The sequence below is a fragment of the Mustela erminea genome, chromosome 18, assembly GCF_009829155.1.
Source record: "Mustela erminea isolate mMusErm1 chromosome 18, mMusErm1.Pri, whole genome shotgun sequence".
Lineage (NCBI taxonomy): Eukaryota > Metazoa > Chordata > Mammalia > Carnivora > Mustelidae > Mustela > Mustela erminea.
The window spans coordinates 32,057,737-32,078,711 of record NC_045631.1 but is presented as its reverse complement, the minus strand read 5'-3'; positions in this window follow the sequence as shown (position 1 = coordinate 32,078,711).

Here is a 20,975-nt window from a genome sequence, read left to right as displayed (position 1 = left end):
GCAAGGGATGGGGCTCACTCATTTGCTTCTCGCTGCTGTCTTGCCATTCTGTCATGCTGTGACTTCAGTTTACCATATGGTAGCCTTGACCATCAGACCTCTTCTTGACCACCTCTGCTGCACTCTTTTTTTGTTTTGTTTTTTTGGCTTTAAAAAAAGAAATTGCATTGCCATGGCTTATCTTTTCCACTTTTATTGTGATATAATAGACATACAACATTGTATTGTTCTAAGATATACAACATAGTAACTTGATATATATATATATATTGCAAAGTGATTACCAATATAAGTTTAGTTAACAATAGCAATAACCTCATAGCAATAACAATCACCTCATAGCAATAGCAAGTATTGGAAAGGATGGGAAGAAAGGGAATCTTTGTGCACTGTTTGTGGGAATCCTCAGCTGCATGCTCAACCTTAGGGCTGTCATTACCCTAAATTGGCCTTCCCAAGGACATAGGAGAAGTTTCTCTCCCCAGGAATATTTTTTTAATATTTTAATTTTATTTATTTATTTGACAGACAGAGATCACAAACAGGCAGAGAAAGAAGGGAAAGCAGGCTTCCCTGCTGAGCAGAGAGCCCAATGAGGGGCTCAATTCCAGGACCCCGGGATCATGACCTGAGCTGAAGGCAGAGGCTTTAACCCACTGAGCCACCCAGGCAGCCTCTTCCCCAGGAATATTATAACTTCTTTATAAGCAGTCCCAAGGACTAGCTTGGCTTTTGTCATTTTCATTCATTCATTCATTCATTCTTTCTTTCTTTCTTTCTTTCAAGGAGGAAAACAGATATATTCAACAAATATTTGTATTCAACAAATTCTCTCATTCAACAAATATTTGATTAGCAGCTACCACATGCCTGGCATTGGGCTTGAAACTAGGGGGCACAGTGGAGAACAAGACAATAATGGTCACTGACCTTATGGAGCACATAGTCCAATGTTCTAATTATCTGCCTTTTCCAATAAACTTCTGATAATCTCCTCATATGCAGAAGAGCATCTGGAGGGCACCTTGAGGCTCACACTCAAAAGCATTCGTTGCCACCAGTGACTACCCAGCATCTCAGAACCTTCTTGTCTCTCTACCTGGCGAGGTGGAGGAAATATCTTTTCACCAAGGTATTTTCCCCCTACTTAACTTTCTCAAATGTTTTAATCCCCATGTCACACAAACCTACTGTCCATTCCACTTCTCATGACTTTTTTCCAAAAGGGATAAAGGGTCATTATGAAAATGGAATTTCATCAGCCCAAATTGGTCAGTCATATCGATTATATTATATTTAATCTATAGATTTGAATATTCATGTTAAAAAACTTTATAGGCAATGAACAATGAAGTTCATGGTCAGAATAATAGATAGAGGGTACATTTTGTATATTTTGCATATTTTTTCTCCTACTGAATAGTAAGGAACCTATTCACAATTTTAAAGAAGAGTGACAACATCACTTTTATACTTCCCACCCTACAAAATGTATTTACTATTTACAGAGCTTTGAAAATGGGAATACTTAAGCAGAATTGGGGTAAACTATAATGGGTCTCCAACTTAAAGGGGAAAACACTTTCTCTTCAGGATAGTGCTTTTACCTTCCCTAAAAAGGTGTATTGCAGGAACAACCAGCATTCCCTTTCTTCTTAAAGGATTTTCTGATTAAAATATAAATAGTCAGAACTCTAATTTTACCTTGTGCATAATTACATACTCTATTCATGGTTAAAAACATTTGTAGTTTTTTTTTTTATGTTAAGATTTATTTATTTATTTTAGCGAGAGAGAGAGAGAGAGAGAGAGAGAGAGAGAGAGCGCGCGCATGTGAGTGCACAAATGGGAAGGGGCAGAAGGAGAGGGAGAATCTCAAGCAGACTCCCTGCTGAGCACAGAGCCCAACATAGGGCTTGATCTCATGACTCTGAGATCACAACCTGAGCTGAAATAAAGAGTCCTGAGCTTAACCAACTGTGCCACTCAGGTGCGCCAAAACATTTGTATTTCTTAGCATCATTCTGTGAGATGGAGAGGCTAGATCATCTGGTTTCCTGATGACAGGCACCTCTGAGTTGGTGTCAAAAATCAGGCTTAGGGGCGTCTGGGTCACTCAGTGGGTTAAGCCTCTGCCTTTGGCTCAGGTCATGATCTCAGGGTCCTGGAATTGAGCCCCGCATCGGGCTGTCTGCTCCGCAGGGAGCCTTGCTTCCCTCTCTCTCTCTGCCTGCCTCTCTGCCTACTTTTGAGCTCTCTGTCTCTCAAAAAAATAAATCTTTTTTTTTTTTTTAAGTCAAACGTACTCCTCCTATCTTGAAAACACTCCTTGTGTATGTTATGGGAGATAGGTTTTATGGTGGGAGTGAGTGTGTGTTCAGAGCTGGGAAGAAATTGAGAAAGATGTTGCAATGTGGGCATAAACCTTTGTGAAATTTTGATCCTCTCTATTGTCACTGCCTTGCTTACCCCTGTGATGAGACGGTGCTCATGAGGTCAGTAAAACTGACTAAAGATAGTCAAGCAGAACCAGGTTATTCAGGGACCTCAGAGGAGTAACAGCTGTGAATAGGACATCCTATGGTAGTGACAACAAAAGAGAAAGCTGGCATGACTGTCTTGAATGCATAGGTGTAAAAATGATGCCTAGAAATAACCTAATTCTCTGCAGTGACTTTATTGACTAAAGGCAGAATCATCTGGGGACGCCTGGTGGCACATTTGGTTAAGCTGCTGCCTTTGGCTCAGGCCATGATCCCAGGGTTCTGGGATAGAGTCCCACATTGGGCTCCTTGCTCAGTGAGGAAACTGCTTCTCCTTCTCCCTCTGCCTGCTGTTTCCCTGCTTATGCTCACTCTCCCTCTCTCTCTCTATGACAAATAAATTAATAAATCTTAAAAAAAAAAAAAAGGTAGAGTCATCTGAGTGGAAGAAACAATGAAGTACACCTGAGAATTCTGAGTTTGTCAGCAAAATCAATGCAGAAATATGATATGGAAAATTTTCCTGGGCACAGGAAAAAGCTAAGTTGATTCCGGATTAATAGATATTAACTCATGCAAAGGAAGACTATGGCTATAGATGGGGTTTGGTCAGCCAAAAAAAGTGTAGATAAATTGGGATCAGAGAGGCAAAACTTGGTATCGTGTGCTCAGTCTTACCCAGGGGAAAGAGGTTGTATATCTGGAAGATATACCACAGTCTGCCTATCCTTCAAGGAATCACACAGCACATTTGTTAAGAATGTCTCTAGAGGGGCCCCTGGGTGGTTCAGTGGGTTAAGCCTCTGCCTTTGGCTCAGGTTATGATCTCAGGGTCCTGGGATCGAACCCCACATCGGGCTCTCTGCTCAGCAGGGAGCCTGCTTCCCCCTCTCTCTCTGCCTGCCTCTCTGACTACTTTTGATCTATCTCTCTGTCAAATAAATAAATAAAATCTTAAAAAAAAAAAAAAGAAGAAGAAGAAGAAGAATGTCTCTAGAGTTGGAATAACCTAATTGGAACACCATGACCCTAGCTTACTTACCTACTTACTTGCTTACTTATTTACTTAATTACTGTCTGGAACAAGATACTTAAATTTTCTGAACCTTGGTTTCTTCATATGTAAAATCAAAATAATAGTAACAGTTCCTTGTTGCTTTTTCTTCCTGGGAATATGGTAAGACTACATTTCACAGTCCTCCTGAACGTTGAGCAGTGGCCATCGAACTAACTTCTAGCCAGTAGTATATGAGCAAAAAGAGTCTGCAACTCCTCCAGGCCTGACCCATTAAAAACTTCCTATATTCAAACTTCCATCCTCTTTACTTTCCCACTGGTTAGATGTGGTAGAGCTTCTAACATCCTGGATACCTGAGTGGCTGTGTGGAGCAGAGGCCCTCTACCAACCTGGAACCACTTAGACTATATGTATGATTAAAAAATTAAATTCTTGTGTAAACCATTATTCCTTTGGAGACATATTTGATATAGCAGCTAACCATCTTAACCAGTACACCGTTGATTGTCTTGTTGAATTAAAAGAGACGAGTCCATGTACAACATGTAGGATACTGCCAGCACAGAGAAAATGCTTAAAAATTGTAGCTTATGCTGAGTGAAATAAGTCAAGCAGAGGGTGTCGATTATCATATGGATAAACTTATTTGTGGAGCATAACAAATAACATGGAGTACATGGGGAGATGGAGAGGAGAAAGGAGCTGAGGGAAATTGGAAGGGGAGGTGAACCATGAGAGACTATGGACCCTGAAAAACAACCTGAGGGTTTTGAAGTGGCGGGGGGTGGGAGGTTGGGGGAACCAGGTGGTGGGCATTGGGGAGGTACGTATTGCATGGAGCACTGGGTGTGGTGCAAAAACAATGAATACTGTTACGCTGAAAAGAAATAAAAATAAATAAATTATATATATATATATATTTTTTTTTCATCAGTTATATTGGTCTGAAATTCTCCTTTTTGGTAGGGTCTTTGCCTGGTTTGGGGATCAGCGTAATGCTGGCTTCATAGAGTCAGGAAGTTTTCCTTCTGCTTCAATTTTTTGAAACAGCTTCAGGAGAATAGGTGTTATTTCTTCTTCGAAAGTTTGGTAGAATTCCCCAGGGAATCCGTCAGGTCCTGGGCTCTTGTTTTTTGGGAGGTTTTTGATCACTGCTTCAATCTCATTACTAGATATTAGTCTATTCAGGTTGTTGATTTCTTCCTGGTTCAATTTTGGTAGTTTATAGTTTTCCAAGAATGCATCCATTTCATCTAGGTTGCTAAGCTTATTGGCATATAACTGTTGATAATAACTTCTGATGAATATGGATGCTAAGATTCTCAACAAGATCCTAGCCAACAGGATCCAACAGCACATTAAAAAGATTATCCACCATGATCAGGTGGGATTCATCCCTGGGCTACAAGGATGGTTCAACATTCGCAAATCAATCAATGGGATACAAAAAATTAATATGAGAAGAGAGAAGAACCACATGGTCCTCTCAATTGATGGAGAAAAAGCATTTGACAAAATCCAGCATCCGTTCCTGATTAAAACTCTTCAAAGTATAGGGATAGAGGGAACATTCCTGAACATCATCAAATCTATCTATGAAAGACCCACAGCAAATATCATCCTCAATGGGAAAAAGCTTGCAGCCTTCCCGTTGAGATCAGGAAAAAGACAAGGATGCCCACTTTCACCACTCTTGTTCAACATAGTATTAGAAGTCCTAGCAACAGCAATCAGACAACAAAGAGAAACAAAAGGTATCCAAATTGGCAATGAAGAAGTCAAACTCTCTCTATTTGCAGATGACATGATTCTTTATATGGAAAACCCAAAAGACTCCACCCCCAAACTACTAGAACTCATACAGCAATTCAGCAACATGGCAGGATACAAAATCAATGTGCAGAAATCAGTGGCTTTCTTATACACTAACAATGAAAATACAGAAAGGGAAATTAGAGAATCTATTCCATTTACTATAGCACCAAGAACCATAAGATACCTGGGAATAAACCTAACAAAAGAGGTAAAGGATCTGTACTTGAGGAACTACAGAACACTCATGAAAGAAATTGAAGAAGACACAAAAAGATGGAAGACCATTCCATGCTGTTGGATCAGAAGAATTAACATTGCTAAAATGTTTATACTGCCTAGAGCAATCTATACTTTTAATGCCATTCCGATCAAAATTCCACCGGTATTCTTCAAAGAGCTGGAGCAAATAATCCAAAAATTTGTATGGAATCAGAAGAGACCCCGAATCGCTAAGGAAATGTTGAAAAACAAAAATAAAACTGGGGGCATCACGTTACCTGATCTCAAGCTTTATTACAAAGCTGTGATCACCAAAACAGCATGGTGCTGGCATAAAAACAGACACATAGACCAGTGGAACAGAGTAGAGAGCCCAGATATGGACCCTCAACTCTATGGTCAATTAATCTTCGACAAAACAGGAAAAAAATATACAGTGGAAAAAAGACAGTCTCTTCAATAAATGGTGCTGGGAAAACTGGACAGCTATATGTCGAAGAATGAAACTCGACCATTCTCTTACACTGTACACAAAGATAAACTCAAAATGGATAAAAGACCTCAACATGAGAGAGGAATCCATCAGACTCCTAGAGGAGAACATAGGCAGTAATCTCTTCGATATCAGCCACAGCAACTTCTTTCAAGATATGTCTCCAAAGGCAAAGGAAACAAAAGTGAAAATAAACTTTTGGGACTTCATCAAAATCAAAAGCTTCTGCACAGCAAAGGAAACAGTCAAAAAAACAAAGAGGCAACCCACGGAATGGGAGAAGATATTTGCAAATGACAGTACAGACAAAAGGTTGATATCCAGGATCTATAATGAACTCCTCAAACTCAACACACACGAAACACGCAAACATATCAAAAAATGGGCAGAAGATATGAACAGACACTTCTCCAATCAAGACATACAAATGGCTATCAGACACATGAAAAAAATGTTCATCATCACTAGCCCTCAGATTCAAATTAAAACCACATTGAGATATCACCTTACACAAGTTAGAATGGCCAAAATTAACAAAACAGGAAATAACATGTGTTGGAGAGGATGTGGAGAAAGGGGAACCCTCTTACACTGTTGGTGGGAATGCAAGTTGGTGCAGCCTCTTTGGATAACAGTGTGGAGATTCGTCAAGAAATTAAAAATAGAACTTCCCTATGACCCTGCCATTGCACTACTGGGTATTTTACCCCAAAGATACAGATGTCGTGAAAAGAAGGGCCATCTGTACACCAATGTTTATAGCAGCAATGGCCACTGTCGCCAAACTATGGAAAGAACCAAGATGCCCTTCAATGGACGAATGGATAAGGAAGATGTGGTCCATATACACTATGGAGTATTATGCCTCCATCAGAAAGGATGAATACCCAACTTTTGTAGCAACATGAACGGGACTGGAAGAGATTATGCTGAGTGAAATAAGTCAAGCAGAGAGAGTCAATTATCATATGGTTTCACTTATTTGTGGAGCATAACAAATATCATGGAGGACATGGGGTTTTAGAGAGGAGAAGGGAGTTGGGGTAAATTGGAAGGGGAGGTGAATCATGAGAGACTATGGACTCTGAAAAACAATCTGAGGGGTTTAAAGTGGCGGGGGGGTGGGAGGTTGGGGTACCAGATGGTGGGTATTATGGAGGGCATGGATTGCATGGAGCACTGGGTGTGGTGAAAAAATAATGAATACTGTTTTTCTGAAAATAAATCAATTTAATAAAAAAAAGATATATATATATATATATAATTTTTTTTAATTGTAGCTTATTATTTTTTATTCTCAGCTAGCCCAGACCTCTTTGAGGCTGGTGAAGGCTTCAAGATGGAAATTGATAAATCAGACTCTGCTGAAGTTTCTTTAGTCAAAAAGCACAACACAAGCTATAAACGAGATGAAAAATACATGTTGGCGTGAGTGAAGAGGTCTCCAATGCCTTCCTTTTCTTTTCAAGTGACATACCAAAGATGGGGTGGGCTCACCAGCACACACAGAGTGAGGGAGTTTCAAGTCAGAAGAACTCAGAACTGCACATTCGTTGTCTTCATCACTTTTGACTTGGGATCAGGAGGTGAAGTGGAGGGAGAGGCTACATCAGATCATGTCTGCAACATGTCATTTGAGCTTAGTTTTACATTTTTTTTTCTTGCTGAATCATGGGTATGTAATGTTCTTCCTTCCATATGTCATTTCCTACCATTCCACTGGGTCTACTAGAGTTTTCAACACAACAGGGCAAGCTACCATCCTCTTGGCTCGCCTACCATCCTTCTGGCTTTCCTTGATTTCCTTGATTTCCAAATCACTATGGATTCCAATTAGCTTCCCTGCCCTCTGTAAGTAAAAACTAAAGTCCAGGAGTGAGAACACAAGCACTGGCCACAAGAAAGGAAATCCATATTACACATGAATTTATTAACATCATCAGTTGTCCGTCATCCAGAAGGTCGTCATTTTTTATCCGCCATCCTGCATTATTTTTTTCTTGACATTTACAATTATTTAAAATTCCATTTTTTATTTATTTGCCTACTTATTTATTAGGTACCTCTTCCTACTGATGTAAATATATGAGGATGAAGACTTTTATCTTCTTTGCTGCTATAGCCCAGCATTCAAAACCAGTGTGCCAATCACCAAGTAGATACAAAGAAGCTTTTTATTTCAAATGAATAAATGAATTTGTTGAATGGATGTTTGTCAGGGGTTGGGTTTCCTGGATCTGTTCAATTCTTGAGGACTGATTGGAGAGTTTCTAGACCAACAGTGCTAATTACTGGTCCCAGACCAGATCTGGTACCAAGACAAGATTACTTTGTGGGAATGTGTCTGGATATCCAGACAGTGGAATCTTCAAGCAAAGTGACTCTAGACAATAATAAAGATATTTGGGGATGGAAATTTGTACATCACCCAACTGAAGATGAATCTAGCTTATTGTCACTCCATTTATTGCAATTTATTATTCTCCTTTTCGGTATTAGGATAAGATTAGAGCCCTTGGGCTTGCTTAGCCTGGAGGGGGAAATGCTAAGATGAGATATAATCTGCTCACTAGAATAAGTCTTGTCAGATTCATCTCATGTCTTTTTTGGTTAGGGTCATTAAACTGATGGATCTGGGGAAATGTTTTACAATGAAGGATTTCATCGGGTCTCTCAGGTTATCCTCAGAGATAAGAGGGGAAGTAGTGGGAAGTTAGCCTATGATTGAATGGCAATCCCCAGAGGATGCAGCAGGGGTCTTTGGTGATGGATTTCAATGGATTTGGTATGAATACCTGGAATACATAATGATCGAACCTGTGGATCAAAGACAGAGGGAGAAATAAGAACTAACACACAGGTGACAGAATCAGGTCCCACAGATTTCTTACTGAGCTGTAAAAATGGACCAAATATAGCAAGACTGAATTTAACAGAGGTAAGTATCAAGGCATGCTCTTGGTTTCAGCATATTAATCACATATTCTGCCCAAAACTAAATTCCTTTAAATTGACCAAACCATTCCCAAGCTGCACAGCGAATATCCTGGAAAACTCAGTCCCTGACATCTTCCAAGAGCACAGGTCCAGAGTCCTATTTCCCAAGGTCATGGCTAATTCATTTTTTTGACCCAGTCTGCTATCAAGGCTTTTGATGCTCTGCTCCATTTTTTAAAAGACTTTTTATCTATTAATTTGAAAGAGAGTGACCAAGAGACAGAAAGCTTGCGCGGTAGGAGGAGCAGAGGGAGAGGGAGAAGCAGACTCCCCACTGAGCGGGGAGACCAACACGCCTCTGGGATCGTGACCAGAGCTGAAGGTAGACACTTAACTGACTGAGCCTCCTGGACACCCCTGAGCCTCCTGGACGCCCCTCTTTCTCCTTTTCTTGACATTGGCTGAGCGCTTGCCCTTTGGCTCCGACCACGAGCTCCCCTCTGCTACTATGATCCCATTTTCTCTGCTTTGGCCCCATCTGGTTTATACTCTAGCTCCTTTAAGCCCAGTCCCCAGGACCATATCAGCACCTTCTCTGACCACAGAATGCTTGAAGCATTCACCAGTCTTGGTACACATGAGGAAAATGAAGGCCCTTGGTTTGCTAGAAGTACAACACAAATAGTCTAACCATCATACAGGTTAACAAAACATCAACATAAACTTGAGTCATATTGCCATATTCATGGTGCAAGGAGTTAGGTTGCTGCCGCTCTCTGCTCTGTGATAGTCAGACCACATCTTGAGATAGGACTTGCTTCTATGTATTAAACATGCTGGTGTGTCTTGAGAAATAAAGGTGAAAGGACTTAAAACCATATCCTCTGAATGAATGTTCCTCCTTTACTCCCAGGGAAGAAGAAGGGAAGGAACCCCCTTGGTTTGTACAAAAGTAAAACTTCGCTGAATACAAAGATATACCCATTGCAGAAAATTTGGAGAAGACAGATAAGCATAAAGGTATGTGTATCTTCATTCTTTTTTTTTCTGTTCCTTAATCTTATGTATATATATTTATTTATGACATTGATTCATACTTTATTGCTACCTTTTGTACTTTGTAATATATTAAGGTGTTTTGACCTTGAGAATGAATATTACTCTATAGAAGGTTTATTGAAGAATGCATGTAAGAACTTTCTAAAAGTACAGAGAGGGGATTTTTGTTTTTCAATGTTGAGAAAATATCATGTATAACTCCATGCTAATTTGGATGTTTTTTATTTTTAATTTTTATTTTTATTTTAAGGTTTTATTTATTTATCCAATGGAGAGAGATCACAAGTAGGCAGAGAGGCAGGCAGAGAGAGAGAGGAGGAAGCAGGCTCCCCGCTAAGCAGAGAGCCTGACGCAGGGCTCGAACCCAGGACCCTGGGATCATGACCCGAGCCGAAGGCAGAGGCTTTAACCCACTGAGCCACCCAGGCGCCCTTGGATGTTTTTTAAAAGGAAAAGATAAATTATCAAAATTGGCCCAAAAAGATTCCACTTGGCTCTGTCCCTACCTTGAGGCTGTCTGAATGAAGACCCTTGTCCACCTGGTCACACGCTCCCCACCTTTGGCACGGTTTTACCCTCTCTCTAGGGGAGAGGAAGGTGCCCTCCATTTGCCGTGCTCCATCCCCTCTCTGCTCTGTGAGTTATGTCAGGTGGCTGGCTTGGAGAAGTGCCAAAGGAACAATAAACACTGTTCTCAAACTGGCTGAAGAAGGCTCTAACTCCTGGTGATTTCAGGCTGGTCTCCAAGCTGCTTACCGAAGTTAGAAGTGGGGACAGAGCTCTGAGGGAATTCCATTCGCCTGCCACCTTTCCAGACTCATTGCTGCCCCCCCCCCCCCAGCTCATCAGCACTCACCTTCTCCCCCTGGGAAGGAACAGAAGAGAAGATGAGCTATTACTGATGAGAAGATGGAAGTCTACTATCTCTCCCTGATCCCGGCTTCCTCTCATAATGTACGAAAACTGGCGCCTGGGTGGCTCAGTGGGTTAAAGCCTCTGCCTTCAGCTCAGGTCATGATCCCAGGGTCCTGGGATTGAGCCCCACATCGGGCTCTCTGCTCCTCGGGGAACCTGCTTACTCCTCTCTCTCTCTGCCTGCTTGTGATCTCTGTCTGTCAAATAAATAAATAAAATCTTAAAAAAAAAAAAAAGAAACAACAGATGTTGGCAAGGATGGGGAGAAAGGGGAGCCTTCTTGCACTGTTGGTGGGAATGCAAACTGGTACCGCCACTCTGGAGAACAGTTTGGAGGTTCCTCAAAGGTTAAAAACAGAACTACCCTATAATCCAGCATTGCGCTATAGGTATTTATACAAAGGATACAAAAACTCAGATTTGAAGGGGTACATGCACCCAGTGTTTATCAGCAATAGCCAAACTATGGAAAGAGCCTGAATGTCCATCAACTGAGGAAACAATAAAGAATATGTGGTATATATATATATATATATATATATATATATACAATAGACTATTACTTAGCCATAAAAAAAAGAATGAAATCTTGCCATTTGCAGTAATGTGGATGGAGCAAGAATGTATTATGCTAAGCAAAGTAAGTCAGAGAAAGGCAAATTCTGTATGGTTTCGCTCATATGTGGAATTTAAGAAACAACACAGATGAAGATATGGGAGGGGGAAAAAGAGAAGGAAGCAAACCATTAGAAACTTGAATGATGGAGAACAACATGAGGATTGATGGAGGGTGGTGGCTGGGGGATGGGCTAGAAGGGTGATCGGCATTAAGGAGGGCGGTTGTTATTATGAGCACTGGATGTTGTGTGTAAGTGTTGAATCACTGTGTTCTACTCCTGAAATTAATATTACACTGTATGTTAACTAACTAGAACTTAAATTTTTAAAAAATGTTTTAAGGGAAATATAAACATCTCAATTTAAAAAAAAATAAACTTAATTTTAAAAAATAAAAAAGCTCTATTGCACATAGAGTAATTAGCATGGTGCCTGGCATATAATAAGCTCTCAGATGTTAGCTATTATTATTTTACCAGTTTTGCATGCAATTCATAAAACATTCTTCCCAAATCAGCAGCAATTTCTCAGAAATATTTGGTAAGTAATTCCCTTTGGGGGCTGTGAAAATAGAGAAAATATAAAGGAGAGACTCTCAATAAGCTGCTTATAAATAGTTAGGCATTGTCTTTGTCTGCTCTAGCAAAACAGCACAGACGGGGTGGCTTATAAACAACAGAAATTTATTGTTCACAGTGCCGGAGGCTGACAAGTCTAAGATCGGGGTGACAGGATGGTGGCCTTCTGGTGAGGATCCCCTTCCTGTTAGAACAGGTGCCTTCTTGCTGTGTCCTCACACAGTAAGAGGGGGTAAGGATCTCTCTGGAGCCTCTCTTATAAGGCACTAATCCCATTCCTGAGGACTTCATTCTCATGTCCAAAGCACCTCCCAAAGGTCCACTTCCTAATACAATTTTAGGGAGGATAGGATTTCCCCTATGAATTGGGGAACACCAACATTCAGACTATCGTGAGCCAAGTATGCAAACATAAAAAGAAAATGCATATAGAGATACAGAAGCATGCCTGATCTCTCTCTTTCTCACGCGCGCACACACACACACACACACACACACACACACCCCTTTTCCAGGTGTCCCTTGGGTTAGAATTCTGCAAACAGTATCTCACAGGAAGCACTCTGGACTCTGCTCCTCTAGAGATGCTCCCTGAGCCAATATGGAGGAAAGCGTTCTAATCACCGTTTCCCTCGAGGAGCCTGTGGTTGCTGGGGATAAGGATAGCCTGTAACAAAATGTTGTGCATAAACTTACAAAATAACTATTATTATTGTGGACAATGGAGTATAAGAATAGTGCCCTCGTTCATTTATTCATGCTCTTGAGTTTACACCTCCCTGGTTTTGTTACACACCGAATCCATCCTTCACAAAGTGGAAGTGGATATATATGTATATATATATATATATATATGAAATCAATATGTCCCACTTCACAGACCTGGTTTATAAAATAGGTTCATTTTCCTGACACTTGCTGCTGAAAGGTTATTCTTCCCTTCCCTTGGATCACCTTTTCTGTGATTCTAGCTTATTGGGAGAATTAAATAATTACAGGGAAAGTGTTTAGACTAGTGTCTACCTCGATTCTAATAGAGTAGCAAGCACTCGAGAATTAGGGTTTAGTATTATGCTTGCCATCAATATCATTCCTAGTATTTCCAGGAGACTGAATTTGGTGAGTCAGCTCGAGAAGAAGGATGCCACAGGCATAGTAGTTATTATTATATACAAATATTCAAATTTCCAATTATATATACAAATATATTTGTATATATACAAATTTATTATATACAAATATATTATATTTGTATATATACAAATATATTTGTATATTTGTATATAATTATTTGTATATATATACAAATTATATATATACATATATGTATATTTATACAAATTAATATATACAAATATATTATTATTATATACAAATATTCCAATTCCCTTACCTTCCTGGCACCAGGTAGAATTGTGCTCACTTGACCATTTGTGGTTGGGTGGGACCACATGACTAGTTCTGGCCAATGGGTTGTGACCGGAAGCAATGGCCAGCTTTTCCCGGCTGGAATGTTTCTTGAAACACTGCAGATGCAGGACCCACCAGAGCTCTGTTTTCCCTATGCCAAGACGAGCAATTTGTCACATAATGGCTGTTCCTTCTATCTCAGTCCCCAACTGAGAACAATGACAGGACGAAGCAAAGTCCATGCCGACCTGCAATGGATACACGGTACAAGCAAAAAAATACTTCTTTATTCTTTTAAGTCAGTATTCCCTTGGTGATAAGACGGCTCAGCCTTGAACACATGCTTCATCCTCAACTTGACCATCAAGGCCCTACCATCCACCACACTACCGCTCTATCACTGTGACATTTTGCTATCCTTTTGTATGTTCTAGTATCAGTCAGCACTCTCTCAGGCATCAGAAATTTGCAAACAATGTTGAACATCGAAGGGGAAAAGAAAATGGGAGTTTCCAGCCCTTGAAAAACTTGGTTCTTTATGCAAATGTGCTCAAGCCTGCTCAGTAATCTGTAAGCTGTCTATACCAGGGGCATGCATAGCTTTGTCATACCCCAAACTTGTCTCCCCGTTCCCACACAAGGCACCTGGCCCTTTCTCCTGTCCCTTCAAAGCACGGGGCAGAAATCCCTGTTGATCACTTCTCAGGACTTTTGCAATGTTCTGTCTTCAGGCCTGTTCCCAAGAGGAGTGTAAGTTTTTTTAATATCTGAGATTTAACACCCCACCATTCCCTACCCTGACTGCTAGCACAATGCCTGACTGGTGAGGGGCCTGACCTCTGAAGACCTATATCAGGTATCACATTCTACTTGAAGACCTTTCTTGACTTCCCCTATCTACCACACACTGCCAGCTATGATAGAGAGAGCCATTCACTCTCTCTCTCTCTATCTCCCTTTTTCAAATTTGTTTAATTTTAAACATTTTAAAAAAATGTTTATTTGTCAGAGAGAGCACAAGCAGGGATAGCAGCAGGCAGAGGGAGAAGCAGGCTCCCTGCTGAGCAAGGAGCCCAGTGTGAGACTTGATCCCAGGACTCTGGGATCATGACCTGAGTCAAAGGCAGATGCTTAACCAACTGAGCCACCCAGGCATCCCCCATTCACTCTTAGGCTCTACCAATCCCGATAAACTTTTGTACTTGCTTACTACCCTTATTTGTTGACAAGCTTGTCTTCTCCTTATAGACCGTCTCCCCTAATAGGCTGAGATTTCCTGGAAAGCAAGCCTTCCACTGATTCTTGTTTATTTTCTTCACAGTCCCAACAACGAATGCATCCCTGGTCTATACCTGCAGACTCTTTAATGCATGTATGTTCAATTATCAGATGAATATACAACTTATATTTCCATATAAATTCACACATCTCATTCATAACTCAACGTCTATGTATGATTTGGGCTTTGGGGAAAAAAGAATGAGCAAAAAGGACTTTCATAAGAAAGAGGAAAAAAATAAACAGACAAATATATGGGTGTCCATCAAAATCAACATCTGTCACTAGCAACTGTTAAAACTTCCTTAAAATGCTGTGTGTCTAAAAGTCTCAGGTGGACACTCTTAGGTTTCTAGTTTTGGCCTCTCCAGACCACGGAGCAAAGACAATGGCACGCCATTCCCGTAGAGCTGCCCTTGTGAGACCCCAGAGTAGGTGACTCCTCAGATTGTGCAACTGAGCCTTCATTTGCCTCACACTCGTCCAGGTTCTGCGCTTGGGAGTAAGCCTTGATCTTGGGTTGACCGTTGCTGAGCTTTTGAACACCCAGTGTGCTGCAGGAGGTCCTTCCCCTTATTGAGCAATCCTGCCAGTGAAAGGAATGCTCTGGGTGTGATGTGCACCCTGCTGACATAGTGTGCAGTGGACATGGTGAGGACATTTGGAATCGCTCTTGACTCCTCCCTCTCTTCCCCACATAACCAGTCAAGTGGTTGTTGTTGGTGGTGACCTATACCTTTCATCCCACTTTCCTGGGAAGGGGTGATAGGAGGGGGACCAGCACAGGACGGGAGGAACCTGGCAGCTGCCACAGGGTGACTGTGATTGGCTGACTGGTGTGTGAGCACACACGGAAGACCCTTGACTACCCTTTTGTTTAACTGGATGAGCTTTGGAAAGCATGAGCAGGTGGGAACAAGAGTAAGTATGGTTTAAATAATTACTCTGCCTCTCTATGCACAAGGAATATAAACCTGAGGTACATGGTTCCTTATGTTTCCATCATTATCTCTCACTCCTCTTCAACACGAACATCCTGTGCCAGTAAGTCTCACCTCTGATCTTGAGAATACTAGATTCTTTCTGACTTCCACTCCTTTGCTCAGATATTGTCTGACCCTCCATACAACCCTTCCCTTCTCCATTGTTTATCTTACCTAATTTGATTGTTCTGTCAAGGCCCTCTTCTATCTGCTCTCTTGTTCTACCAGTCTCCTCCTATGTGGTCTCCCTCTGCTGGGAATACCTGCCACACTGTGTTATCGTCCACTTAGGCACTTAATTACATGCTGTCTTATATCATTATCTTAACATTTTCCAAGCATCTATCTTATCTGCCTGACTTGACCATATTCCCTCTGAGCCCAGGGTCTTGGTTGTGAATGTCTTCTGTTTTTCTCCAAGAGCCCATGTGTGTCCATATATATACAGTAGGAGTCTAATACTTACTGGAGGGGTGGATAAAGAAATAGCACATAAGTGTGGTTCTTGTATACTTCCTTTATATGATCTGCCAAAATGACACCATTTGATCACTCACCATAACTCAAGTTGTTTCCCTAGTCGTGGAGATTGATTTCCCCTAATTCATTGCTGCTTTTTCTCCCTCATCAGGAAGGGGTACAGGGAAAATGCACATGCACTGGTTGCATAACGTGGGACAAGCCAAGAACTATCACCCAGTCCATACCTGGAAAGGGGGGGAAATACAGTTGACCTTTGAAGGACACAGTTTGGACTGTGTAGGTTCACGTATACTTGAATTTGGGATTCTGATAAATTCAGTACAGTACTGTAAATGTATTCTTCCTTATAACTTTCTTAACATTTTCTTTTCTCTAGCTTACTTCATTGTAAGAATACAGTATATAATACATATAACATGCAAAATGTGTGTTAATCAACTGTATTATTGGTAAGGCTTCTGGTCAACAATATTATTAGGCTATTAATAGTATTATTAACAGTATTATTAGGCTATTAATAGTTAAGAGTGAGGTTGTCAAACGTCATACATCAATCTTGGACTGTGTAGGAAGGCAGTGTCCCCGCTCCTGTGTTGCTCACTGGTCAACTATAATAGTGATAGCAATGATAGTAGAAGTGATGTGAGGGTCATCATCATTGCTTCCTCAACATCCAAACCTAGTTTGTTTGTTTTTTCTAGTTCTCCCTGATTTACCAGGTACTTGATCCAACTTAGGCCAATGAATTATGAATTATGAGATGTTTGCTCTTGCCTCTAGGAAAGAAGCATTTTCATCAGGTGAGATGTTCCCACAGCTTCAGATGAAGCTGCCACCATGAAAGGTATGGCAGCTGAATCAAACTATTCCTGAAGTCCACCCTATCCTGGACTTCAATTAAAGGAACTTTCTGCTCAAGCCACTTAGTTAGATTTTCTATTACTCGCAGTCAAATATATTACAACTGATACATAATAGTAACTACGGTGACAATAATAGCTGCTATACAAACTCAGAGAGTAATTGGGAGAGCAAAGGTTAATTACCAATGCAATATTGTTGTGTAGGCTTTATTGTGAAAATGTTTGTTGCTGAGAATCCCTTAGTTAAAATGTCTTTCCTTAAGAGCTAGAACTTGGAGAGTACTTCCAAGAACTTGGAGAGGACCTATTGGGTTGTTCATCTTGGAAGTTAAAAAAAAAAAAAATCTCTTATCAGAGTTGATGAGAAAGCCTGAAACATTAAGATACAAGCTGAACAGAATAGGAAATGCTGCAGATACTATACATGACAGACTTTCTAGAAGGAAATGATTTACATCAAACCTGATGCCCAGCCCAGAGTCGGTGCTAAATAACTCTTCGTTTTTAAAATGTGTATTTAAAAATAAATTGGGCACACAGAGTACAAAATGTAAAGGTTACAAAAGTGTGTATGTGTAGTCTCTTTCCTCCCCACTGGCTCCTCAGTCATCCAACATACCTTCCTTTACCATTTCTTACGCATATTTCCAGAGCTATTCTATACATTTACAAACATATATGTGTATTTATTCACACAAATGTCAGAATCCCATACACGCTGTTCTGCTCCATTTAAATTTTCTTGGATCACGGAATGGATCTTGGAGATCTCTCCGTCTCAATGTCTACTGAGCTGTCCATTTCTTTTTAACAGCCGCAGAGAATTCCAAATACGCCCAATCATAATTTACGTTCCCACGAATTTGACCAGTTTTATTGTTGGACAGACTGTTTCCCATCGCGTGTGATATCAAACAGTGATGTAATGATTATCCTTCTGGAGCGACATTTCACAGACGTGGGAGCCCATCTGTAGGACAAACTCCCAGTCGTGGAATTGCTGATTTAAAGGGCATATGTGCAGGAACTCTGTTTTAATTTGTGCGTTCAGTAATACTGAAGTCCATGAATTTGGGGCGCCGAAGCAGCTCTCCAAAGCAGCGGGTGCAAGGGCGAAGGTTGCGGGATGGGCACGCGGGACCCCTGAGCTCTGCGGGCGGGTCCCGCAGCCCCAGCCCGCCTCCCCACGCGGCCCCGCCCTGCGCGCGCCCCGCCCCGGGCTCCGGGCGGGAGCACCCGGCACGTGCGATTCCACGTGAGCCTCCCGGCCGCCGTGCAGCCCGGAGGTACGCAGGCGCCTGCCGCCAGGGAAAGTAGGTCAGACTCCTCCTCTCACGTGACCCGCTCCCCTTAGCTACCCCCGGGCTCCCCCCCCCCGCCGGGGTGCAGCCGGGATGCGCTCTGCAGCCAACGTGACGGGGCCGGCCGCGGGTGGGGGCGGGCCCCGGTCCGCGAGCGCCGGGAGCCCGCGAGGATTCGCCGGTTCTCCTCCCTCCGGAGCGCTCCGCTCAGAAGTCGGGCGGGCAAAAGGGAGCGCGGCGCGGAGCCTCCAGGGAGCCGGGCTGGAAAAAGAAGGGGAGAGGAGAAGCGACCCCAAATCCCTGACACGGGGACTGGGCTGAGCCCCCTTTCCTGCTCTTTGAAGCAGTGCTGCCAGCGAGGAGGGAACGCGCTTCGCGTGTCAGTGTAAACCGAATCACCCGACCGTTTGCAGCCCCCATTTGTATGTAAGGTAACTCAGACATTCGTGGAAACGAACTTTGTGGAACGAAATGTGAAAGAATGTTAGCGGTTCCTGGAGTTTTGAAGGAATATGGCACAGGCCCCATTTCCAAAGTCCTACCCATTGCCCCCCACCCCCTCCCCCACAAGACACTCCCTGTAGAGGGATTTTAAGCGGATTTCTCACCTTCCTCAAGAGACTGAGGAGGTGAATGTGGCGCTGATGGGGCTGGGTGTTTAGGGGCAGGGCTGGGGTCGGTAGGAAGGCTGACCGAAATCAGCTGAAGCCCGAGTTTTCAGTGTTAGGAATAATATTATTTCTTGCCCCCGCCCCTTCTGGTTTTTAACTTGTTGCGCCAAGGACAGACTCTGCTTCAATGAGTTTCAATCAATTGAGGAGACTGACAAGCAAAATCATTGGGATGGGCTAGAAATGCCCTCACAGAGGTGTGCCCAGGTGTTATATAAGCACAGAGGAGGAGGGGCCCCAATATGGGGTGGGTACCCTGAGTCTTGAAGGCTAAGTGGGAGTTAGCTGGCAGAAAAGTAAGGAAGAGGAGGTGGAAAAGGGTTCCAAACAAAAGAAACTACTAATAGTTACATAATATTTCCCTCAAGGAGCCTTTTACTATAATTGTCTTAGCCATGCCTATGGTTAGAATGTGTACTGTTTCCATTTACGTTATTCTAAGCCGGTCTTTAATGAACATAGTTGCACGTAATGCCTTTACCCGTGCACTTTTAAATAAGTCCTCCAGGAGTGGGATGACTATATAAAAGATACAAATATTTGGTGAGTTTTGATAAAGCATCATCAAATTATGTTCCCAAAAAGTTTCGCTAAGTTGTGCCAAGATAGCAGTGAACTGTTTAGCATTTGGGCAGAAAGCCGCCCATTATTTATTTCTAATCAGTGAAGCCTGATGAGATTAACACCTGATTTAGTAGAATGCCATAAATCATAATACATGCATTTCTGGGATTTGTGACCCAGGATAAAATTCAAATTGAATTCAAGTTTGAAAAATGGAGACTATCAGACCAGTGCGTTTAATCCTTTACAGTGAACCACACAGCAGGTGCAAGGTTGGGTTTGGAAGGAGAAAAGGAGTGAGACAAACTACAGCAGCACCAAATGCCTGTCTCTGATTGCTCTTTTTTTTTTTTAATTTAAGATTTTATTTATTTATTTGACAGAGAGGGAGAGAGCATGAGCAGGGGGAGAGGCAGAGGGAGAGGGAGAAGCAGGCTCCCTGCAAAGCAGGAAAAGCCCCATATGGGACTTGATCCCAGCACTCCAGGATCATGACCCAAGCTGAAGGGCAGTGGCTTAACCAGCTGAGCCACCCAGGTGTCCCTGATTGCTCCTCTCTTACGGTAAATCAAGAGTAACAGAGGAGGAAGAAAAATAAATTTAAAAAAGGAGTAACGGAGAAGGTAGCTCCACACAAGTCAGAACAAGCCAAGAGGCTTCCACACAAATGTCACAAGAGCAGCAGATTCAAAGAGGCCCAGATTTGACCCAAGAGGCCACTATAACTTGCAGGAGGAAGGCTGGTGACATGTCTGGGAACAAATCTCCAGAATCCTACATGCTTCTGCACTTGGTCTCTGTTGGCATCTGTGCCTACAAGGAGAAAACAGTCCTCTGACATTCAGAGGAACATAGAGGAAAAGGGTAATTTGGGTCATATGGACAATGAAAGACAGAGAGGATTTTGCTTTTTTGCCTGTATTAATCTGAGTCATGACGGATAACTGAAGCATGGTGCAGTTACAATTTTCCAGAGACATGGCTTCATTCATGCTGTGGGGTTTCCTTAATATCCATTCTGCATGTTGTGAAATGACTGCATACTTTAGGGGCAGGGGGCTTACCTCTCCTGAGCTCCAGGAGTCAACCTCGATTGAATTAACCAATTGGGGTCGCACCATTGCTCTTTTTATGAGGATTACTGGCGTTAATTCAGCAGAAGCCAATTCAGTTGGAAGAGTGTCTGGCACATATTTAGTGCTCAATGAACATTAGTTGTTGACACTCGTGTAACAATGATTGGTTCCTCAGAGAAGGCCTGGACTTGTTTCAGGGCTTATGGGATGC